The sequence below is a fragment of the Helianthus annuus genome, chromosome 12 (genome assembly GCF_002127325.2).
Source record: "Helianthus annuus cultivar XRQ/B chromosome 12, HanXRQr2.0-SUNRISE, whole genome shotgun sequence".
NCBI lineage: Eukaryota > Viridiplantae > Streptophyta > Magnoliopsida > Asterales > Asteraceae > Helianthus > Helianthus annuus.
This window is the reverse complement of record NC_035444.2, coordinates 74,182,858-74,209,615: the sequence shown is the minus strand read 5'-3', so window position 1 is coordinate 74,209,615 and position 26,758 is coordinate 74,182,858. Positions and strand designations below refer to the sequence as shown.

At 33.2% G+C, this 26,758-nt stretch overlaps 2 long non-coding RNA genes across 10 annotated transcripts; both read left to right on the top strand.

The window, feature by feature from the left end:
• The first annotated feature begins 1,506 nt into the window (after positions 1-1,506).
• On the top strand, positions 1,507-10,280 carry LOC110895293. 9 transcript variants are annotated; one of them, XR_004874223.1, is made up of 11 exons: positions 1,512-2,728; positions 2,901-3,150; positions 4,700-4,773; positions 5,026-5,117; positions 5,477-5,544; positions 5,629-6,003; positions 6,379-6,485; positions 6,838-6,894; positions 8,447-8,677; positions 9,592-9,648; positions 10,112-10,273. It is a non-coding gene; the product is annotated as an uncharacterized LOC110895293 (long non-coding RNA). The 9 variants fall into 9 exon arrangements; XR_004874220.1 differs by having other exon boundaries at positions 1,507-2,728; positions 8,447-9,648; positions 10,112-10,280; XR_004874222.1 differs by lacking the exons at positions 9,592-9,648; positions 10,112-10,273 and adding an exon at positions 8,788-9,585.
• A 4,213-nt stretch (positions 10,281-14,493) lies between these two features.
• Positions 14,494-17,014, top strand: LOC110896836. Its single transcript, XR_002568207.2, has 3 exons — positions 14,494-15,147; positions 15,976-16,032; positions 16,850-17,014. It is a non-coding gene; the product is annotated as an uncharacterized LOC110896836 (long non-coding RNA).
• Positions 17,015-26,758: the final 9,744 nt, after the last annotated feature.

Genomic DNA, 26,758 nt, shown 5'->3' with positions numbered 1-26,758 from the left:
CGATCCTACATCGTATCGTCGTCCTAACCAAAAGCCCTAAAACATCTGTTTGTAGTGTTAAACGATTTCGATGCTTTTAATGATGATTTCAAAAATGAATACTATGGTTTATATTAAACAAGAACAATTTTAATAATGTGAACGAACTTGTTGGACGTATTTACATAACGAATGACATTCATTATCTTTGGCCAAGCCGACCAGTATTAGGTTATGGTACCATAGGATATGACAAATCCCGTTATTGGACTGCACCCATGGTTATGTGTGGGGGTTATGTGGGTAACGACTGAACCTGTTGATTGTTAACTTACCATTTGGTGGTTTGTTAATACGAGTTGAACGATGGACGAGTTACGAAGGTTTGAATGTTATAGGAGAGACGACTAAAAGTAGTTTTCACAATTAAAACGAGAACGATTTGAACGATTTAAACAAATGAACAATGGTCTATAACGAGAACGAGTTAAACGATTTACACGATTTAAACAATGGGTTTTTGGTTAGTGTTTAGATAACGGGACGGGTTTAATGTGATAAAAGCATGGTAGATACGCTGCTGGTACTTCTTATATATAAATGTTTTTATCATATTACATTCCGTGGTGTTATTTAGTTCACTTGGGCGAACGATTTTCAAACGAGACACACAACGATGTTTACTAAACAATATAAACCATACAAGTTTTATTACGAGAACGATTTACGATTGGGTTTACATAAACAAATGTTTTGAGTTAAGATTCATGGCATCGAGGTTTCATAAACTATAACCAATTTGTTTTGAGTTGATTATTCATTTTACAACAGAAATGTTTTACAAAACAAGGTTTTCTAATATCGATTAATGAAGTTGTACTGTAACATCCGTCAAAATGGATTCCCAAAATCCTACCCGTTATGAAATTCGGGTCCTAACCTTGAAACGACGGAAATTTTTCGCAAAATAAATAATCGTTAAAGAGTTTATTCTTTAATCTAATTAATTAGGTTATCTAATTATTTATATTTTTAGTTAAATAATTTAATTAATTTTAACAATTAAATTTTTCTTCCCTTCTATTTTAACTTCGTTAGCCATGTTAGATGGTAAGGTTAATTTTAAGAAAAATCCAACTTAAACAAAGTTAGACTAATAAATTTATTGAATCCTCAAGATTGAGGGACCTAAGGCTATAGGGTGTGGTCATGACCCTCATGACCACCATGACCCTCCACATATGCACCACATCATCTATCTTTAATCCATTATTCAAAACCACTACCCTAAGGGTGTGGTCATGACCCAAACCACTATCCCCTTTATTTTTGTTAATTTGTTTTTGTCTTAAAATTATCAAATATGAGGGTCGTGGTAATCGTGGTTTAATCCATGAGAACCACCATCAATCAAGGAGGGGGATGGTATACCATTTAATTAATGATCCTATGTGGAAATAATGTTCCAATCCATGACCCCCACACCCCATAGCCTAAGTGTAAGCTTTCAAAATTTATGTCAAAAAAATAAAATATGTATGTAGGCATAGAAATCCATTCTTTAAAAAGGAGTCAGAGAACACAGCTACCAAAGCAAAAAGAAAGAGTGGTTAAAAGTGAACCATCAAAGCACAATTAAAACTTTGCCGCCCAAAATGACGTTGTCCTTCCATCTTCATCTGATTTCTTGCACACATACAAATCAACCACACAACTGGTTTCGACCATCTCTATCTCTCGACACCCCTACAACCCACCTTCACTTCCATGGTTAAACACCACGATGTAGTTCGCCACCCGCAATCAGTATCGGACACCTTCACAACACCGTAACACCTTTCGTTAAGCCTTGCACCCCGCCGGAGAAGGACCGCAACACCTCGGAGTAATCGAGGTGCCTTCGAAGAATAACAAGCCTTCCCGGAACGTGAAGACGACACTGAAGACTTTCGGAGCTTACGACGGAACTCAACCCGTCACCGTCTTGCCGCCGGAACTCGAAGACGTCACGGAGCACGAGTCGGAGACGACCGAGGTTCACAACGGGAATCATCTCGTCATCTCATCGCCGAAGCTGTTCGAATCACGTTGAAGCTTACTGTTCGGTATACATCTCCCAACGATATCTTTTCCTGTGTTCATTCGTTTTGGCATTTAAATTATAGCATCATGCCTTGTTATATTTATAATTTTCTTTAAACATTCTTTGATGCTTTATTATTTTGGTGAAGCATGTATTGGTGGCTGGCCCTTTTAATTCCTTGACCAATAAGTCGTTGATGTTTCATTCATCTATAAACATCTAGAACTAAACAAAAAAACATAATAAAAGAAACAATAACAGTGTTTGTGCGGTTTATTTGTAATGAAGAAGAAGGCTAAATAATCTAATCTAATCTATATATATATATAAATGAGATGGATTTGGGCTATGTGTCCTTTGTCTTTGGCCATCTAGGCTGATGTGGCAATTTGGTTTAGGAGGGAAATCCCAATTTGCTTTGTACAATCACGATTCCAAAGAAAAAAGGCGGGATCCGAATTGAGTTGGGTCGGGTTTTTCGAATTCGGGTCATAGTATATATTTCCTTTTTTTTCTCATTCTTCTTGCACACACTTTACAAACCCTAAAAAACTAAGTTGCATCCTCTCTCCTATCACCACCACCAAGATCCTCAATTCTAAACCATAGCCAAATCTCTGCAACATCATCTTCTTCACACAAATCAATCCTATTAACCAATCAAAGGTATGTTTCTATGTTTTTGATTTTATTGTTTCTGATTTCTTTGTTTTACGATTGTAATCTACACAATCGATCCTAAATCTACTTTATTTATGTTATTCAATTCTATAGAAACTTGATTTTATAAAGATTGTGTCGAATGCTATTAACTTCTTCGTTGTCCTAAACTTTGTAGATCTGATCATAAAAATTGAAGGTATGTTGTTTTAATTTGTTGTTTATCTATTGTGTATCTTTAATCTAGCGATTGAACATTTATCTTTCTGTTTTTTTTTTTTTTTTTTTTGCAAACAAAATCAAGATCAGAGGTTTTATTATCATCATCTACATATATCAATGTTACTGATTTTTGTTGATTTTGTTTTTCATGTGGAACCCTAAATCTTGGATAAAATCGGACTCCGATCATTCGTGAAACAACAGAGGTTAGTTAAATGTTATAGCTGTTTTCTTTTTTTTTAAGTTTGTGTAGGTTTGGTTTTATCCTTTCTGTTCGGTATTTCTTTTTTTTTTCGTTGTTTGTTGGTTGTTTGTTGATGATGATTTTGCATTATCCGATTCCAATCATATGAAATGATATTTTGTTGATGTTTTGATTTTGTTCTCATGTTACTCATATTTTTATTTACAGTCTTTTAGTTTGTTGTTGATGATGATATGTTTTGATTGTGTCCGATGTTTTTTGATTGTGTTGATGAAGATTTACAGTGGTCTGATATTTTTTCATCCGGTATAATGTTTTTGTCTTCGGAATATTGATTTTGGTTCTAAAAAATAAATATTTTTTATTTTTTTTAAATCGTTTCTTTTTATTTTTGAATTTGGAAGTTTCTCAATTGATTAAATTATCTTTTAAAGCTTATTGATTGTTGATCTAGGAATATTGATTGTTTTTCTATAAATACTTTACCGTTTTATTTTTTAAAAAACCTTCATATATATTTTTCAGATATGCATCCCTTGCACAACAGTCCTTCATTTTTAAAGCTTATTGATGAAGATGACCCGATATTTTTGGTACGTTTATGTGTATTCTAATTACTAATCATATTTTAAGTAAACTGATATTTATCTTTTTTTATTTTGTTTTAAACTTATAGCAAATAAATGGTGATTTATATTTAGTATGATAATTTATGGCATTGAATGTTAGTGATATAATTTTCAGAATTCAAATTTTAAATTTTAAATTTTGAGGTTTCTAATTTAAATTTTAAATTTAAAATTTTGAGCAATTTTAAATTTCGTTAGTGATTTATTTTTAGTATGATAATTTTGCGGAATTAAGGTTTCTGTTTCTATAAATAAATGGTGTTACGTTTTTTGAAACCTCAAATTTAAAATTTTAAGGTTTCTATTTATATTTCCGGAATTTAAATTTTAAATTTATAATTTTGATCAATTTTAAATTTCGTTAGTGAATTATTTTTAGTATGATTATTTTCCGTAATTAGGGTTTCTATTTCCGGAATTCAAATTTGAAATTTATATTTATATTTTTGAGCAATTTTAAATTTTGTTAATGATTTTTTTTTGAAACCTCAAATTTAAATTTTAGTGATTTATTTTTAGTATGATAATTTTTCCGGAATTAAGGTTTCTATTTAAATTTTAAATTTAAAAGTTTTCCATTAATGTGTTTCATTTTAAATTTCGAATCTGTAAATTGAATTTAAATTTGAAAGGTTAGATTTTCCTAATAAGTTTGCTTGATTTACGGGATTGGATATTAGTGATTTGATTTTCAGATTTTAAATTTTAAATTTTGAAGTCAATCATTATTTTAAATTTAAATTTTGAAGTAAACCATTATTGTGTTTGATTTTAAATTTTGTATGCTTTGAAATCTTGATGTTTTTTTATGAGATGCTTTGACTATATTATTTGTAATTTTAGGGATGCTTCGAGTCTTTGACTATTGTTTTTGTACTCGAGTTGCATATCTCACAAACTTTTTGTGTTTTGTAATTTTAGGTGAAGACCTTCTTTCAGACTCCTTCCCCTACAAGGAACTATTGAATGGGTTCCTATGAGAAGTTGAAGAAAAGGTATATCTTGCACTGTTTTGTGAGTTATAATTTTTTGTATTTTAGTTATAATTTTTGTATTTAAATAGTTTTTAATTCTTTAAAGATGTCTTTAATTTCTTTTTAAATCTGTTTTTGTTTCTATAAATAGATTAGTGTTGTTAAAGATGATTTTTGTATTCGAAATTATGATTCGGTTTCTGTAAATAGACTTTGTTTCTATAAATAGATTACCGTTATATTTTTTTTAAACAATGGTTACTTCCTTTGCAGTTATGGATAATGAAAACAATGCTCCTTCGTTATTAAAGTCGATTGAGGACTATGATCCTATATTTTTCGAATTGTTCGTCGACCAAAAACAGGTTAGTTCAGTTTTGTTGGTGTTGTTTGTTTTTTGATATGTATAGTCTTTCTTTTTTATTTTTGTCTTTAGGTGTTAATTTGAAATTTTATGTGATTATCTTTTGAAGTTCTTATGGTTTGTTTTCTGAGTTATAATTTTTTGTATTTAGTTATGATTTTTGTACTTAGTTAATTGTTAATTCTTTAAAGATGTCTTTAATTTCTTTTTAAAGTTGTTTTTGTTTCTATAAATAGATTAGTGTTGTTAAAGATGATTTTTGTATTCGAAATTATGATTCGGTTTATGCAAATAGACTTTGTTTCTATAAATAGATTACCGTTATATATTTTTTTTAAACAGTGGTTATTTCCATTGCAGTTATGGATCATGAAAACAACGCTCCTTCGTTGTTAAAGTTGATTGAGAACTATGATCCTATATTTTTGGTATGTTTCTTAAGTTTTCAGTTTTGTGCACACAATAAGTTATTGCAACTTATATGTTTTTTTTTTTTTTGTTTCGATTGATAGGAAATACCATATGATTTTGCAACCTTATTGTGGGGAGAACAACTTCCATATGTCAATGTCTTAAAATTAGTGATGATGATTTATCGTGAGTCATTGAGTTATAATTTTTGTATTTAGTTAGTTGTTAATTCTTTAAAGATGCCTTTGATTTCAATTTTAAAGTTGTTTTTGTTTCTATAAACAGATTACTGTTGTTAAAGGTTATTTTTGTATTTGGAATTATGATTCGGTTTCTGTAAATAGACTTTGTTTCTATAAATATATTACCATTATATATTTTTTAAAACAATGGTTACTTCCTTTGCAGTTATGGATCCTAAAAACAACTCTCATTCGTTGTTAAAGTTGATTGAGGAATATGATCCTATATTTTTGGTATGTTTCCTTAGTGATTTGATTTTTAAATTTTAAATTTTGAAATCAATCATTATTTTAAATTTAAATTTGAAAGTTTTCCATTAATGTGTTTGATTTTAAATTTCGAATCTGTAAATTGAATTTAAATTTGAAAGGTTAGACTTTCCTAATAAGTTTGCTTGATTTACGGGATTGGATATTAGTGATTTGATTTTCAGATTTTAAATTTTAAATTTTGAAGTCAATCATTATTTTAAATTTAAATTTTGAAGTAAACCATTATTGTGTTTGATTTTAAATTTTGAATGCTTTGAAATCCTGATGTTTTTTTATGAGATGATTTAACTATATTATTTGTAATTTTAGGGATGTGCTTTTATTTTGATTCATTAGGTGTTTATTTTGGATGGTCCGGAGTTTTTGGCTGCAACTATGTTGGACAGAGATATGCTTGCTATTGCTGTAAATTGGTACCATGTCGGTTGGTTTTGCTTGGTAAGGTTAGACTTTCCTAATAAGTTTACTTGATTTACGGGATTAGATATTAGTGATTTGATTTTCAGATTTTAAATTTTAAATTTTGAAGTTAATCATTATTCTAAATTTAAATTTTGGAATAAACCATTATTGTGTTTGATTTTAAATTTTCAATTTCAAAGTCAATTATTATGTTAAATTTAAATTTTAAAGTTTGCCATTAATGTGTTTGATTTTAAATTTCGAATCTGTAAATTGAATTTAAATTTGAAAAGTTAGTCTTTCCTAAATAAGTTTGCTTGATTTACGGGATTGGATATTAGTATACTTTGTTTATTGGGTTTTAACTAATAATTTGATTGATTCGGTTGTTAGATTTGTGACGATGCGTCGGACAAACAACATTGGGAAAATATACAGCCTTGAGCCTTGGTAAGTTAACACATTAGTTAAGGTTATGATGTTTTTTCATGGCACCGACACATTATTGAGTAGTAGCGCATTAGGTTAGTGATATTAAAATTTGTGCCTTGAGAAATTTTGTATATTGATTGATGTTTGAAATTGATTGTGAGGTCTTTGAATGTGCATTGTATTGCTGATTGATGTATGAGATTTTGTTGATTGGCATAAGGTATTAGATAAGATGTGTTTGAAGTTGTGAAGATGAATAAGTGAGACATGTGTAGCAGATATTAGTGAGTGCACAACACATTAGTTAGGGTTTTGAATTATTGCTACAGGTTAGTGATGTTAGAGATTATGAGAAATGTGTAGATTGAATTATGTCTGTGTTTGATTGTGACACCTTTGATTGTGCATGAAATTGCTGGTTATATGAGATTTTGTTGATTGTAGACAAATAAGTTTGAACAGAACTTATTAGATTTGAAAGTTTGCCATTAATGTGTTTGATTTTAAATTTCAAATCTGTATATTGAATTTAAATTTGAAAGGTTAGACTTTTCTAATAAGTTTGCTTGATTTACGGGATTGGATATTAGTGATTTGATTTTCAGATTTTCAGATTTTAAATTTTAAATTTTGAATTCAATCATTATTTTAAATTTAAATTTTGAAGTAATGGCAATCTGAGTCTGATTTTTTTCGTGATTAATATCCGCTTGAGTAACCCAATCTGAGTCTGATTTTTTTCGTTAACGATTCTGGTAAACTTTCCCGATTTGGGTTTTCTGCAAGGCTAATAATCTAAATTAATTTGTTATTTTTATGGTTTACCATTGCATAAGTTAGTATAATTTGTTGACAAAGTTTTGTTTTGTGGGATAGTAGTCATAAATTGAGTAATATTCAAGGTTTATGTGTTTTTATTTTGATTCATTAAATAAGATGTGTTTGAGTAATATTCAAGGTTTATGTATATATGAGATTTTGTTGATTGGCATAAGGTGTTAGATAAGATGTGTTTGAAGTTGTGAAGATGAATAAGTGAGACATGTGTAGCAAATATTAGTAAGTGCACAACACATTAGTTAGGGTTTTGAATAATTGCTACAGGTTAGTGATGTTAGAGATTGTGTTTTGAGAAATGTGTAGATTGAATTATGTTTGTGTTTGATTGTGACACCTTTGATTGTGCATGAAATTGCTGGTTATATGAGATTTTGTTGATTGTAGACAAATAAGTTTGAACAATTAGATTCACATTTAAGTATAAAAAATGAGAGGTTGTTATAATCTGAATTATATTCTGAACGAAAAACTGAAAGGAAAAGGAAAAAAGAATAATTTAATACAGAGAAAAGAGGATAGAGAGAGAGTTGCCACATTTTTAAAACAAAAAATATAAGGTAACCATGCTTCTAAAATCTACTATACTTTTTAATAATATTTTGTGGAAAATGGACTATATTGGGTAGGTAGTCAAACATGGTTTTTAGGGTCAAAACGGCTGTGTTGGGTTGACTCGGGACACTTTTATGAAAAACTTGATGTTTCTGACCTTAATAAACCATTTTTGTAGATGACCAATGTATATCTCTATTTGAGGAATTCTCCAAAGATCCAGAGCCGATTGTTTCATAGAGCTGTGAAGTTGCGTTAAACATACTGGATTTTGAATGATCCGACAAACCATTCGAGGTACTTTGAAGATTAAGTCTCTTATCTGGGTGGTTGTTACAGGTTTAGGATGTTAAATGATTTTGGATGTACTCTGCGATGTCGATGATGCAGAGATGTTGGTGAAGCTCAGGTTAACAACTTCATGTGTATATTTTAATGAATAAAGTTTTTGTTGTTTATATTTTCTAATTTAAACTTTTAATTAACTTCTAAATTTAATTAAATGAGTTTGTTTTGCAGGTTCGAACAACTTCATGTGTATATTTTATTATAAAAAAGAAAAGTTTTTTTTTTGTTTCATGGGTCGTTCAGAGAGGCAAGTTTCTGCCTCCGGTTCTTGCCCGAAGTTTCTGACCTTACTCGCAACCCATTGACTAAACTTTCAATTCAAAACAATTATAAAAAAATTACGTTTGAAAACATGTATTTTTATTTTATTTAATGACATAACTCGATTAATATAAAGTAAATTTTTCTACCCGCGAAGTTCGCGGGTGATAACCTAGTTTTCATATAAGACAAAAGCCACAACTTTAAAATGGCTTGGTTGCTGGTTATTCAAACATAGAAGGTCTCGGGTTCGATCCCCAGACTTACCTGGTTTTGGGGCGACCCTTTTTGAACTTTAATTCATTTTTTTATGTTATTTTCTTTTATTTTTTCTCTGTTTTAAAACCAAATGATTATTTTCCTTAATTTTAATTGCTTTTCTGTGATAATATAGATCATGATACATACAAAACGAATCCATAGTAATTAAATCTTACTAACCTTTTTTTTCGTTCTTTTTCATTATATTCTCAAACTTTAAAAAAAAAACCAACAAATAATCCCCTTTATATATTTCCTTGCTATCCTATAATAACTAATTACCAAATTATTTTTAAACCCTTTTGTAATACTAAAAGTTATTAAGGGGATAAATTATAATTAGTCGAATTGTAAATCATAAATATGAGGAATACTATCTAACTAAAATATTAGGATTATTTATTTTACCAATAAATAATAACAAGTTCGTTATGTGTTACTTTAAATATCTAGGATAACCATTACGTTCGTTCTCTTGGAATTCTCCATCCTTACTCGTACGCAATCAATGTGAGTATACTCGAACCCATTTTTACTTTTAAACACTTTGGGTGCAACATGTATTCTATATTAAACGCACATGACACTTGAAACTTATTTGAAACATACTCTATCTATTTAAACATGAAACATGAAACTTGTGATACTTGAGACTTTTATGCTATGTGAACGTTTAATCCCTGTGTGTAGTTCCGCCTTAACAATAGTAGCGCTATAGGGGTAATGCACCTCCCCGTTAGTCTTTGGGGTATTGTTAGGAGGAGACATATTAACCTCCCGTGAAACTTTGGGTTAGGTACTTTAACGCATTGGAAACTTGGGCTATCACTTGGACTGCGTAAACTAGCATAGTTGAAACTATTTTAATAAGTTCATGTTGGATATGAGTTTTTATTCTATTATGCTATGTAGACAAACTTGTATACTCGCTCTTTGCTTTTGCATTGAAACTCTATTTTAATACATGTTGTAGGTTGATTATTGAAGTATGGATGATTGATGAAACAAGTTTAGGGTGGACTAGATACACACCTAAATTTATCTATCTTTTTTTGTTATGTTATTTGTTGAAACAATGTTGATATTTCCTTTTTGAATTTGTATGACATTTAGTTTTGAAATGAAATTTGAATTTAATTAAATATTGTCACATAGTGTTATGACGTCTCTAGCAATCTTTACACACTTCGTCTCATCCCGATGTTTCCGCTATCGGTTGGGGTGTGACAGATTGGTATCAGAGCCATAACTATAGGGAATTAGGAAAAGTAGGAATGCTTTAACCTAGTCTATAGTTTAGAGCTTTATTCTCATGTCTTGCTTGAAACTACTTGCATGTTATCTTATTTGCCTTTATTTATTCTCTTGCCATCTTTCAAACATATATGTCACTTATGCGTTAACACTTGACATGCTAAACTTGTTTTATTATGTGTTAATACTTATTCCATCGTTCGATTCTTTATGTGTATTCTTGATTTCTTGGCATATTCCTCTATGTGTTGGTACTTGTTTTATTGTCCTATTCTTTATGTACCGTTCTTGATGTGCATTCTTATGTGTTTATACTTGTTTGCGTATTCCTTTAACATACTCCCCTTTTCTAAAGCATTTTACTCGATTTTTCTTAAACTCGAAAACACTCGTATTGTACAAACGAGACGAGTTTACCAAAATAGGCGTGGAACCCACAATTTGGTAAACGACTTTCATTCTGTTTGATTCTATTTTTGCACGAAATTACACCATTAAGTTAGGAGTGAAATCCACATCTTAATGAAAATTTCAAATTTCAAATTTCAAATTTCAAATCCAATTTCTAGTGGACCCTCGTTAACGTGTCGAAATTAAATTTCGGCCCAACGAGTACCAACCACACTAAGGGTACGAACTCGTCAAGCTAGGGGTGAAACCCGCATCTAGTCGACTAGTCCCACTCCTTGATTTTACATAAATCTCGCCAAGTCTCGAATTTTCGATTGAATTGGGGCATGTAGTAACCGGAAGGGTGAATACCGTTAACCGACTTGTCGGCGAGAGTATACCACCTATTAGGCCAAAGCATGCTCTCAGATTCAAAAGACCTTTCGACCACTTTGGTTAGTCAACGTTCCGTTTTGGAACCACCCAAGTTTTTTTTTATCAGATGTACGCTTTATTATCTTCGATCTTTTATGATGAAACTCTTTCTTGTCAATTTTGAACCGTTTTGAGATTTCACTTTTACGCATACATCATACTATTACTTTTCATATGGTTATACATCACTAGCATGCATAATTTCTCGTAATTTTATTTACATTTTTCTTTTGTAACAACAAGTGGAGACATATCGTCGAGATAGGAGTGATTTCCTTACCTTGACGATTAACTCCGCTTCTTTTTCTCATCTTACAACGACCTCACCAATGGGTTAGGGGTGATTCCCTTACCTTTTCTTTTAATAGACTATGTTATGTAAACACGATCATTTATACATCTAAATCGTTTATCATTAGTCAAATCTCTAATTATTTCAAAATGCATTGTTTATATGAATGAACTTCTTATCCTACAATCTATATTTTCATATAGCTTACACACGTGAAATTTTAACTTTTCCGTAGACACTTGTTTCTCAATATTCAAAATTTCACGAAATACTACTCGTCAACTTAGTCGGTCTAACAAATCCATTGCCTACGAATTTTGTATTCAACATAACTAATAAAACAAGCTCATCACATATCATTAAACTAGAGATTTTCTATTTTTAATTGAGAATCAAATCAACTTCTTCGCACACACCTATAAAATATTACCAGTATTATTTAAGCATTTACTAAAACTCCTTTTCAAAACCAATGAAACATTTTTCAACAATCACTAAATTCATGTGCCAAATTCCTTTTTCTAAGGATCAATTTTTTTTTTTTTACAAGAAGCTGTAAGTTTCAAAATTTTCTAACACAGATCATTTAAAACGATGCAAACTTATCTACTTCTAGAACCTTTTCAACCATTATTCAATACGTCAATTTAATTTAAAATGTGTGGGCAAGGAAACTTCATAAGAACCAACCATCTTCAACGAATGTAAATCCTTTTTAAAGCAAGAGTAGCATTTCCTTTCTTTCACAAAGTATAACACACATAACCAATAGATATTTTATACTCTCTTTACATTTATGAACTAGATTCTATATTTCATGTCAACTCAATCTATTTTGATTCAAATTAAACTTCACGCTTTACTCAAACAACTATACATACATACTATCTTACCGTGTTTTAGTTTATATCTCGCGTCAATTTCGCAAATACTACTCATTTTTGTTTTCTTTTATATTCTCCTTACATTCATAAACTAGATTTTACATTCCATGACAACTCAAACTATTTTAACTTCACGTTTTGCGCGAACAACTATATATGCATATCATTTTACACGTTTTAGTCAATATCTCACAACAATTTCACGCGTGTCACTCGTTCTCTTTTTCTTTCATACTCAAAACTTTTGATCTTTCACGCACATAAATTTATGTATTTCGATTTATACTATAAACAAAATCATTATTTCCTACATCCATACTTGTACATTTTATGCCTTCACTTATGTTCACACTTACACATTTATGTTATACTCATGATTCAAAATTCATACGTTTTACGTTTATACATACACTCACAATTATACATTTACGTTGTACTTACATTCATGTTTATACCACATTCATATTCATGTTCAGACATTTTATGTTTTCATTTACATTTGTACAACTTTGTTTACACATATATTCATACACATATATTTTATTCATTCTTAAACCTTCATGTTTTACACCTATATTCACGTTCACATCTATGCTCATACATCTCATGTTCACACTGATACTTGTATTCATACTCATACGCTTTGTGTTTATGCTTATACTCATGTTCGTACTCGCATTTATACTCACTTTCATACACGTTATGCTTATACTTATGCTCACACTCTTGTCATACGTTTTGTGATTATGCTTACATGCGTATTCATAATTAAACTTATACTCTGCTCATGCTTTTTACTCAAAATTTATACTTTCGCACCTATACGCGAGCGAAACCCGAGGGATTCGCTTACGATTGGTCTTATACTATTTGGAACACAAACATGATTATATGTTACATATCTATACACACGCAATCTTATTTTCAGAACTTATTTATACCTTGATTCATACGCAACTAGTACAAGCTATGCGGATCATGCGACGATTGGTATAATCACGGGTGCACACGGGATTATAGTAATGGGCGTGTGAGAATCATAGAGTGTACTACTGCGTATGGAAAGACACGGGACGTAACATGACACCGAATACGAGACGGGCGTAATATGGTCAAAACATGGTGGATACGCCGCTGGTACTTCCTATATATAAGTGTTTTCACCATGTTACCAAACTTTCGTAAAACGTGCCATGGGACATTCAGTGTTTTGTAGACTTTTGGACCTAATTCGAACTTTAAACAACTCACAAACGCATTATATCCGATTATCCACGGCGAGACCTCATTCTTAACATCGCCTTCGTTCATTCCGTACTTATGCTATTCTTATACTCGTATTTGTGTATCAAAATCTATCGTTCGCTTTTATACTCCTCTCATTCTCTGTTATTCTTTGCCTTTATACAAACCCCATTCGCTATCTAGTTTGTTAAAACATTCGAATCCTAAGCTACCTCCTTACTTTTAAAACTATCGTTCTATTCCTTAGTCATGTGCAAACACTTGTAACCGTTTCGTACAAATTTTTCCTTCTTAAATACGACACATTCTAATACATCCCGAATTTGGGTTATTCAAAACTTGTTTAAACTTACTTTACCTATAAACGTACTTACACGTTTTACTTATGCTTAACGCCTCAACCCATTTAGGCCAAACACACTCCTTTTACAAAACCTATCATTCCGTCCTTCGAATTTCGTACTTTTCAAAATGTTTCAGAACTTCCAAGTCTCAATTTCAGGCAACCATCCTTCTAACCGAAATGCTTTTCTCCAATATCTTTCTCTTAAATAAATTTCGGGACGAAATTTCCTAAAGTAGGGGAGACTGTAACATCCGTCAAAATGGATTCCCAAAATCCTACCCGTTATGAAATTCGGGTCCTAACCTTGAAACGACGGAAATTTTTCGCAAAATAAATAATCGTTAAAGAGTTTATTCTTTAATCTAATTAATTAGGTTATCTAATTATTTATATTTTTAGTTAAATAATTTAATTAATTTTAACAATTAAATTTTTCTTCCCTTCTATTTTAACTTCGTTAGCCATGTTAGATGGTAAGGTTAATTTTAAGAAAAATCCAACTTAAACAAAGTTAGACTAATAAATTTATTGAATCCTCAAGATTGAGGGACCTAAGTGTAAGCTTTCAAAATTTATGTCAAAAAAATAAAATATGTATGTAGGCATAGAAATCCATTCTTTAAAAAGGAGTCAGAGAACACAGCTACCAAAGCAAAAAGAAAGAGTGGTTAAAAGTGAACCATCAAAGCACAATTAAAACTTTGCCGCCCAAAATGACGTTGTCCTTCCATCTTCATCTGATTTCTTGCACACATACAAATCAACCACACAACTGGTTTCGACCATCTCTATCTCTCGACACCCCTACAACCCACCTTCACTTCCATGGTTAAACACCACGATGTAGTTCGCCACCCGCAATCAGTATCGGACACCTTCACAACACCGTAACACCTTTCGTTAAGCCTTGCACCCCGCCGGAGAAGGACCGCAACACCTCGGAGTAATCGAGGTGCCTTCGAAGAATAACAAGCCTTCCCGGAACGTGAAGACGACACTGAAGACTTTCGGAGCTTACGACGGAACTCAACCCGTCACCGTCTTGCCGCCGGAACTCGAAGACGTCACGGAGCACGAGTCGGAGACGACCGAGGTTCACAACGGGAATCATCTCGTCATCTCATCGCCGAAGCTGTTCGAATCACGTTGAAGCTTACTGTTCGGTATACATCTCCCAACGATATCTTTTCCTGTGTTCATTCGTTTTGGCATTTAAATTATAGCATCATGCCTTGTTATATTTATAATTTTCTTTAAACATTCTTTGATGCTTTATTATTTTGGTGAAGCATGTATTGGTGGCTGGCCCTTTTAATTCCTTGACCAATAAGTCGTTGATGTTTCATTCATCTATAAACATCTAGAACTAAACAAAAAAATATAATAAAAGAAACAATAACAGTGTTTGTGCGGTTTATTTGTAATGAAGAAGAAGGCTAAATAATCTAATCTAATTTTCATATAAGACAAAAGCCACAACTTTAAAATGGCTTGGTTGCTGGTTATTCAAACATAGAAGGTCTCGGGTTCGATCCCCAGACTTACCTGGTTTTGGGGCGACCCTTTTTGAACTTTAATTCATTTTTTTATGTTATTTTCTTTTATTTTTTCTCTGTTTTAAAACCAAATGATTATTTTCCTTAATTTTAATTGCTTTTCTGTGATAATATAGATCATGATACATATAAAACGAATCCATAGTAATTAAATCTTACTAACCTTTTTTTTCGTTCTTTTTCATTATATTCTCAAACTTTAAAAAAAAACCAACAAATAATCCCCTTTATATATTTCCTTGCTATCCTATAATAACTAATTACCAAATTATTTTTAAACCCTTTTGTAATACTAAAAGTTATTAAGGGGATAAATTATAATTAGTCGAATTGTAAATCATAAATATGAGGAATACTATCTAACTAAAATATTAGGATTATTTATTTTACCAATAAATAATAACAAGTTCGTTATGTGTTACTTTAAATATCTAGGATAACCATTACGTTCGTTCTCTTGGAATTCTCCATCCTTACTCGTACGCAATCAATGTGAGTATACTCGAACCCATTTTTACTTTTAAACACTTTGGGTGCAACATGTATTCTATATTAAACGCACATGACACTTGAAACTTATTTGAAACATACTCTATCTATTTAAACATGAAACATGAAACTTGTGATACTTGAGACTTTTATGCTATGTGAACGTTTAATCCCTGTGTGTAGTTCCGCCTTAACAATAGTAGCGCTATAGGGGTAATGCACCTCCCCGTTAGTCTTTGGGGTATTGTTAGGAGGAGACATATTAACCTCCCGTGAAACTTTGGGTTAGGTACTTTAACGCATTGGAAACTTGGGCTATCACTTGGACTGCGTAAACTAGCATGGTTGAAACTATTTTAATAAGTTCATGTTGGATATGAGTTTTTATTCTATTATGCTATGTAGACAAACTTGTATACTCGCTCTTTGCTTTTGCATTGAAACTCTATTTTAATACATGTTGTAGGTTGATTATTGAAGTATGGATGATTGATGAAACAAGTTTAGGGTGGACTAGATACACACCTAAATTTATCTATCTTTTTTTGTTATGTTATTTGTTGAAACAATGTTGATATTTCCTTTTTGAATTTGTATGACATTTAGTTTTGAAATGAAATTTGAATTTAATTAAATATTGTCACATAGTGTTATGACGTCTCTAGCAACACTTCGTCTCATCCTGATGTTTCCGCTATCGGTTGGGGTGTGACATGTACGAGTTATTTCAACATGCAAACAAGCCATGAATCTGACACTCTCACAAAACCTATGTGCTCGCCGACATTTCTTTGCTGACTTATTTTTACATATGTTTCAGGTGGTGTTGAATGATGTCGATTGCTAATAGGATGCATGCTCACTTAGGGCTGGACAAGGCCTTAGTGACTTAATAACGATGATAGTCAAGATGTGAACTTGTTTGTTTTTAACTTTAAGACAACGTAAATATTCAATAATTCAATAAAATGAAACTTTTTTAATCCATGGTTGTGAAACAATAATTCTGTCGCTCCACTCCCCGACGTTTCCCCCGCGGTTTCGTTGTTTTACGCGGTCGGGGTGTGACACCGGAGATTTTAAAACTGTTTTCCATAACGGTTTTTGGGTTTCATTCTTTGATGAGGGCAGTTCTTTGTGAAACAAAAATAATTATTTCATTTATGTCCTAATTCACAAAAAATAGGGCAATCCTAATTTGTTCTAAAGTTCAAAAGAAAATTGCAGAAAAATTGATAGTGTACCCGGATTTGATGAACGACAATAATCTGAATCCAAGCCGGTAAATTCCCTGATGAATAGAACGAATCGTGCTGATAACGTGACAAGGATTGACGGAAATCTTTATTGAATGTTTAGGAGTAATCAATCCCCTTTGATACAATCACAAGAGTACATATAATATACATATGTATGTTAACTGTCGTATGTTAACTACCAAGCGGTTGTTTGGGGAAGTTTGTATATCTGGTTTTATAACAGCCATATCATTTATAAATTCTTATGTGGTTAGTTAGTTATAAAGTATATTCATGTGATTATGATTTATACCAAAATGATATTCGTCTAGAGGAACTTACGACTATAGATAATTTGGCTTCTCTAGATTTTGCATTGTCTTGATGTTCTTATAGAGCTTTTATAGTTGTTCTACGGTTAAACCATAACATCGACCTTGGTGATCTTGCTCCTTTGATTCCACATGTCTTTGTTAGTTTTTACAAGAATGTTTGCCATTAATCTACGAACGCATAGGGGATCAGCCATTCAGTTACTTGAAATTTTATCTTCCTTATGTTGCATTGAGGTTTGAATTTACCAAATGGTAGAAATACTTTATAAACAAATAGGTATCTTAAAATAGCGATTGACATATATGTTTCGATTTTGAACATCATCAATAAATACTTTATAATGAGCATGTATATACTAACAACTATAAAGATGATCACTACCTTAATAATAAAATGGTATTGCATATAGATAAATTCTTAATGGACACCAATGAGTGAACACAAGGTGACTTATTTAACATCTACAAGGTGACTTATTTAACATCTACTCAAACCACTATAAATCTTATGCTAAGTTCTTATTTATCTTAAACTTGTTCAAAACGTTTTTAAACCTTTTAGTTCCTTAAGAAATATTCTATAAAATATAAATATACAAAGAGTTTTTAAAGTGGCCACTAGATAGAAAATTACATATCCCCTCCTCTACATTCTTACCAATTTTACTAACATATTATTTTAAATGTAGTGTAAAAGCACTCAGCTGTTTTATAAACTATTTAAGTATATACGTGTATAAGATATACGCTAAAACACCTAATCACTAAAGACTTATACTAATGTTCGTGCCAAAGGAACTCACACACACGAAATGAGTTACGCAACCATAACTAAGTATATGTTAAATACTAGTAACCAAAGTTACGGTGCTTTTATGATGCGACTGTGCTTTTTTTTATAATTTCATAATGAGTTCTTGGTTTTTTTTTTTCATATGACAATAGAGATTGTGAAGCTATGGATTAGTAGAATTGCGAACACGCCCTTGGTATGATGCTTAATACAATAGTTATGGTGGTCTCGAGATATGGGTTAGTAGAGTTGTGGACATACTCTTGGTTTTACCTCCTTTTTAATTTTGAAATGCTTCTTTCTAAAAAAATTCTTCGATATTTTGACTTTTAGCACATTTTTATAAATTTTTTAGTTCTTCCACAACAACTTAGGTTGCCCAAAAATTAATATAGAATTTACAAAACAATTTTCTTTTGACTTAGATCTTTAAACTAAAATAAAAAATAAAACAATCGAAGACTGTAATTTTAAACTGAGGGAAAAAATGTAATTTGTCAGGGCAAATGAGCACTGCTTGACACGAATGAAAATTACATCTGGTCAACAAATTAAAACAAAACACTACCAGAGTTTTGCCAAAAAAAGAAAAACTAAAACGATAGCATTACTGTAATTTTAAATTGAGGACAAAATCGTAATTTTTAAGGATAAAAAAAACGTTGGAAAAATTGTAAATTTAAATTGGGAACAAAATCGTAACTTTTCAGGAGAAAAAAAACGAAAACAAAAATTATGTATTTATATATGGTGTGAATTTACCTTTGCAACTAGGCCCCACCCATGCCCCAAGATTCCATATTTATCTCCAAAATTATTTGGTCACGTGCTTTAGTCATGAATGTCCAACTACCCATTCACATGCACGATAATGTACTCTTGTCTTGGCTTAACATTTTTGTTTTTCCTTTCTATTTTATTTGTTTGTCCCACTTTCATTTCATACAATTCTAACATTTCATGTTTCTCCTTTATAAGCTTAATAATTTTATATGTGATTTTTTAAAAAAACTGAATCGGTTATTAAATCGTTACTTTATCGGTTAACGAGTTCAATTTTTTCTAAACGGTTAACAAAAAATCATTTTATTCATAATAAGGATTAACAACAGTTAACCTAACGACACCAAACAACATCAAGATTTTTACATTCCAATACACAATAAATTAAAATTACACCAATTTTTCCACGTGAGCCCAGTAGATCTGGACCTGTTTTTACACCAAAGAAAAGACAGTATTCAAACCTCCTCCTTGATGCTTCTTATGTTCGCTTGCTTTCCGTTGAAGACCAACTTAATTGTAAATTGAATGATGTCATAATTAATTAAACAACTTAGGAATATAGAAAACATACACAAATACTATACTTTAGTTAGACATGAAAGAAAATAATTTAAAAGTTCATGGAAACTAAGTATGATTTTCTTTTCTTCTTAAGCAAATAAACAATATGAATATGACTATATGAGTGTATATATGTGTATATATGAATATGACTATATTAGTGTAATATATGTGTATATATAAGTATAGGTAGAGGATCCTGTAAAAAGTGCTCAAAGTGTGAGAAGTGTATTATAACACTATATATAATACTATATAACACCATATAAACACCGTATAACAATATGTAACACCATATAATACCATATAACACTATGTAACACTATATATCATTATATAACAAATATAACACTATAGGTTGTCTGATAGCATGTCTATGATAGATGTATAGTGTTATATTTGTTATATAATGTTATATAGTGTTACATAGTGTTATATGGTATTATATGGCGTTACATATTGTTATATGGTGTTTATATGGTGTTATATAGTATTATATATAGTGTTATAATACACTTCTCACACTTCTCACACTTTAGGCCCTTTTTACACTATCCTTACCCTATAAGTATATACCATCATCTTACCTTATCATAGTTAGGGTTAGGTTCATTTGTGAACAACCCCTTTAATAGTGAACTGTGTGAATTAATTCTAGCCCTTGATTATTAACACATAAGTGTAAATCAATGGTTAGGATTTGATGATGAAAATACACTAGTGTACTTTACGATTTGATGATGTAAATCAATGGTCAGAATTTGTTCACTCAGTTCACAAATAAACTAGTGTTCATTCTAGAAACCCGCCCGTCATAATTATATATAAAAATCCAATAGTTATTATAAAAATTTACAAATTTATATATATTATAGTCACATATATAAAACATAATTAAACGGGTGCATCAACAACTAGTTAAAGTTTAACTTCTAAACAGAAAATCCATTTAATTTTAGAAGTTCTACTCTAAATATATTGTAAGTTAGACCGCTTAAAGAGCCGATGGTATTATAGCCTAATGGCATATTAGGGATGGGATAAGGCTTATAATCATTAGGTCATGGGTTTGATTCTCACAACATACTGGTGGCACGATAATACAGTAATCCAAATTTGCCTTAAAAAAAAGACCGCTCCAAGAACCTTGGCTTTGTATGAGATCATAAATGGGCACGGAAATACCACATGTAACAATGGCAAGTATAATTAGACTGTTGTAGATAGTTGTGCGTATATTATTTACAAGTATTCTAATGAGTTGAATAGATCAATTCGACACTAATTATTGAATATATGGAGAATTTGACATATTAATTAATATTAAAGACATTCATTAATATGTGTGTGGTTTTTTTTTTTTTTCTTATTTTGTAGATTAAGGATTGGGGGAAAATAGATGATTATATCATCATTTCTTTAATGTAATTGAGATTTATGTCACTAATGGGGTGGTGGTCCATTAGCAAAGGTAAAGCCTTTAAACATCTTGGGAGAGGGAGGTTTTGGGTTCAAGTCCCACAGACGACAGTAATAAAAGAAATTCGCCGTTAAAAAAAATTGAGATTTATGTCCAGCTCGTTAATTCGTTAATTGATAATCACCAATCCTTGATCATGCATTTTTTTTAAGGTAACTATTATTCACAACGCCAAAACCTTAAAACGAGGCGGCAACAACACAACAAGCCTTACACAAAATTGAAATTACACCAATCTACCCATCTAAGACACCTATCCTTGGACCGATTCCTATACCATAAGAACCCGAGGGACTTAATACTAGCAATTATCTCTCCAGTTCTAGCATCGACATTTGAAAACCTTTTTTTATTCCTTGCTAACCAAATACACCAACACGATATCATGATGATACCTTTAAGAACCTCTTTCGTTTTAGCGCTTAGACCACAAAAATCCGGAAACTCAATGAGGTCCTTAACAGAAAATACAAACATCCGGCTCACCTTGCACCACCTCTCTATATTGCTCCAGACTCGAGTCGCGATAATACAGGAACACAACAAATGCTCCGTTGTTTCCTCACTATCTTCACACAGGCAGCATATATTATCCCCAAAAAAACAGTTCCTAGCTTGAAGATTCGACAATGTTGGAAGACGATTCAAGACCGCTCTCCACACAAAGATGTTATTATTTTTTTGGAACCCACTTCGACCACGCAAAAACATACCTTTCGCTGAAGTCTTTATCACTAATTAAATAATTTTTGACCGCCTTCACCGAAAACATCAAATATTCGCCTCCCAACCACGACCACCTATCCTTCCTATCCGTGAGATGGAAGGATGTTCCATTCATCAAGCTCAGCACTATTAAACGGCTGTCTCAACCACGCCCAAGCGTCCAAAAAATTTCTCGACTCCACATTAAACATGTCCTTGACGCTACACCGTTTCTCTGATTCTAAACCGAAGAGAAGGGGAAAACGATCATCTTTTAATGATGATAAAAATATTTAGTTTTTTTTAATAACAAAGAGAAAAATGCCCGGATAGTCCCTGTGGTTTCGCATTTTTTCACCTATAGTCCCCAACTTTCTAAAATTACCTGAATAGTCCCCAACTTTTCATTTTTTGTTCCCGGATAGTCCCTGGGTCTAACTTCAGTTTGTTTTCTCTGTTAAGTGGGTGTGAAATGACCAATTTACCCTTTCCTTTAAAAGGCCAAACCACAGGGACTATCCGGGCATCTTCTACATTTTTAGAGAAAAACCCCACCACCACACTTCATCTTCAACCTCCACCCACCATCACCCTCCTCCACCCTCCACCATCACCTTCTTCTCGGCAATTTTCTTTGAAAAAACCCTAAAACACCCAAGTCACCTCACACCCAAGTCACCTCACTTTTTCTATCGGTTTCTCCATCTCTCTCAAACTCAACTCCAGACACATACAAACAACAAAGACATCATCTTATTCATGAAGAAAATTGCAACGGTTTGATAATATTGTAGCAAGCCAAATCTTCATGTATTGATAACCAAACACATAAATTAAATGTACTGATACGAATGAATTGGCAGTTTGGGTCTTGGTTGAAACCGATTTGGTAGTGCAAATTTATAAGGTAGTTCGAGTTTAATATAACTATGTAGGTGTCTTAGCTTGATCCTAATTCAGTCAAGGTTACTAGTATGCTATCACATTGCCTTTTCACTTCTTCTGCTCAACCCTTTAGAGTACTGCACGCAGGTACTGTTGCTGAGATTAAAAAAAAATGCATACTATGGATTTTATCAGGTATCCAAATCGTTATGTAGCATAATAAGAGAATCTGCAAATAGGTATTTGCTCCTTTAGTGTTCTTTTGATGTGATAATTTCAGCAAGATGCTTCTTAAAGATGCATGATTGATGAGAGTTCAGAATTGTTTCTTCTCAATTTTGATGTGCCCAGATTTCTTTACCAATAACTGACCAAAGTATAATTTGCTTGTCAAGTTTCACAATTGACTTCTTGCTGGGCCATAATGCCAAATTGATGGTTTCTATGTGGTATCTTTCATTATGAAACAAATTGTATGTTTATTTTTTTTAAATAGAGTCACTATGTTCTTGAGTGTTCTTTTGATGCGTTAGTTTCAGAAAGGTGTCTGAAAAGAAAATTGCAGAGAAGAAGGTGATGATGGAGGGTGGAGGAGGGTGATGGTGGGTTGAGGTTGAAGTTGAAATGTGGTGGTTGGGTTTTTCTCTAAAAATGTAGAAGATGCCCGGATAGTCCCTGTGGTTTGGCCTTTTAAAGGTAAGGGTAAATTGGTCATTTAACACCCACTTAACAGAGAAAACAAACTGAAGTTAGACCCAGGGACTATCCGGGAACAAAAAATGAAAAGTTGAGGACTATTCAGGTAATTTTAGAAAGTTGGGGACTGTGACAACTCGAACTTTAGACTTGCTTTGATGTAACGTTACGTGCTTATGAGAACTGAATTATATGATTTTAAGTGAATATTTGTTATGTGCGTATGTATGTTATGCGTTGCACGAGCCCAAACTACACAAACCGGCCACACAAGCCCATTTGGGCCACACTTTGAAATCGGACCCCACTAGGTAACCGAGTTGGGCTCGGCCCACTCCCCACTCGCAAACACTAAACCCTTTGGTAAGGGTTGATTCTCATTGTTGTTACAATTTTCATAACACACACACACACCCTACTTGCTCTCTCTCTCTCTCTCTCGGCTCGCTTGGAACCCGACGGCAAGAACACCCCTACTCGGATCACTCTCTTCTCCTTCTTTAATCCGGTTAGTGATTATGTTATTGATTGTGTGTTATTGGTTGTTTATTGATGATTGCTTAATACTCGAAGGATTCTTGTTAACATGCTATGAATAATAATATTACTAATCAATGATAGATAATGATCATGTAATTGGCTTGTGCACGAATCGGATATATATGAATGTATCGGCTGTTATGTATTGTTTGATCGGATATGATTAGTAACCGAGATCTATGTTAGAATGTATAATTATTGATGAGTTGTTAAGGGTTGTTCATGTTGTTCATACGAATTAAGGTTTAGAAAACCCTGTTTGATCGATAATTTCTGGAATGGTAAACTGTTAGTTGTTAATTGATTTTTGGAAACTGATAATGTGAATTGATTTGCATAAATGCGTATAACTAAATTGCATGAAATCAGGAAAAACTGTTACACACGGTTGCGACTCAGATTGCGAGTCGGAACCCCACTCGAGACCACAACAGCACAAGCCGAGACCATGGTTGCGAGTCCCGTTGCGACTCGTAACCACACCATGAAGAGCCGAAATCACCAGTTGCGACTCGCAACCTCCTATTGCGACTCGTAATCTCCGGCTGTGACTCGTAACCGGGCCATGATGAACCGAGACCGCCTGTTGCGACTCGTAACCACCGGTTGCGACTCGAGATCGCTGGTTGCGACTCGAGACCTCCTTTGCACGTACACTGTTTTGGGCCTCCACTGTCACGGGCCCAACCTTATGACTGTTATGTTATTGGACTGCTTATGTTAATTGGGCCGACTACTTGGACTCGTTATTTGATATGAACTGCTGATACTGTTATGTGATTTGCCATGATTATACTTGATACCATACGTGATACAAATGTGCTACATACGAACCTAACTTGCATAGTAACCATGATAGGACGTGGTTGATTCCTTACTTGTATACTTGAGCATTATACTGTCTGCCGAGCAAACCCAGGTGAGTTCACACTTCTACTAAGGCATGGGATTCCCGGGTCGTGGGAATGGGATAAAGGTTAAAATTGACTAAGAACGTACATATGCTTTTCCTAGACTATCACCTACCATGATCCTCGGATGTCAGGACGGTTCCGTAGGTTAGGATAACACCTACGTGGTCATATGCCAATTACTGCCTCGGATGTCAGGCACGCACGTAAAACCTACGTGTACGCATTACTTACTTCTATCCTCGGTACAAAGGATACGTACGTGAAACCCACGTACACCCCCGCGTCTCCTATCCTCGGTTGTGAAGGATACGTACGTAAGACCTACGTACACCCCATACGCGCTACTGTTCTCGGAAGAAGAACAGGGATGATACTAGTAGTTGATACGAATAGTCTAGTGGTCACATAACATGGGAAGCCCCCACCTATATAACTTACTATCGGCCAAGTAGAGCCACTCTTTACTTACTGTTACGCACTTACTTACTGTGAACTCGCTCAACTAGTTTGTTGATCATTCTGTTACATGCCTTGCAGATCGTTAGGTACTTGGAGCTTGCACAAAGAGGAGCCGGTCGTTGTGGACAAGGATCGTAATACTTTGTTGAACACTTATGACACTTCAGTATATTTAATTTGGGTTTATAACAATGCTTCCGCTACTCAAAACAATGCTTGGTTTTAAAACATCGATCATGTCATGATAATCTATTTTAATGACTTTTATTATTATTTAATGCTATGTTTGATATGATTGATGGCTTGATCCTGGTCACGTCACGCTCCCAAGCGGTGGTACTCCGCGTGTGGATTTTTGGGGGTGTGACAGATTGGTATCAGAGACATTGGTTATAGAGAACTTGGTTTTAATATGGGAAAACGTTTTTATTAAAACCAGACTATAACCAGAACAGTGCTCTCAACGATCCACAACGACGCTTCGCTCCACGTGCAAGGCTCGACATTTTAGGTAATAAGGTTTATGTTTATTGCCTACTTGCTAGAATTACTTAGGACTTTGCTCGTTGTATGCTTAGACTACAATGCTCACTATTTGCTATTGCTTAAGAACCTTTACGTGCTTACGCTTTTCTGTCATCGCACTATTCGCGAACTTTTCTCACCTATTTCGCCTTTGACATGAAGATCAATGGCTGGAAGAATTAACATGACACAAGCCCAGTTAGAGGCTCTTGTTCAAGCCCAAGTTGCTGCGGCAGTTGCAGCAGCTCAAGCAGGTCAACAAGCGCAGCAGCCTGTCTGCACTTTCAAGAACTTCATGGACTGTCGTCCAAACTCTTTCAGCGGCACAGAAGGAGCGGTTGGACTCCTCCACTGGTTCGAGAAGCTAGAATCAGTATTCGAAATGTGAGAGTGCCCTGAGGCTCGCAAGGTCAAGTTTGCTACTGGCACCTTGGAAGGAATCGCGCTAACCTGGTGGAACGCACAAGTGCAGATTCTTGGGTTGGCAGCTGCTAACGCCACCCCATGGAACGATTTTAAGGAACTCATCAAGCGTGAGTACTGCACGCGTGAGGATATTCACAAGCTAGAAGACGAGCTGTACAATCTGAAAATGGTTGGGTCAGAGATCGAAGCGTATACTAAACGGTCGAACGAGCTGGCCGTTCTGTGTCCTACTATGGTGGACCCTCCATACAAGCGCATTGAGTTGTATCTCAAGGGATTGGCGCCAGAAATTCAGAGCCACGTTACGTCGGCTAACCTCGAAAACATCCAGGAAATCCAACGCCTCGCTCATCGCATCACCGATCAGGCAGTGGAACAGAATAAAC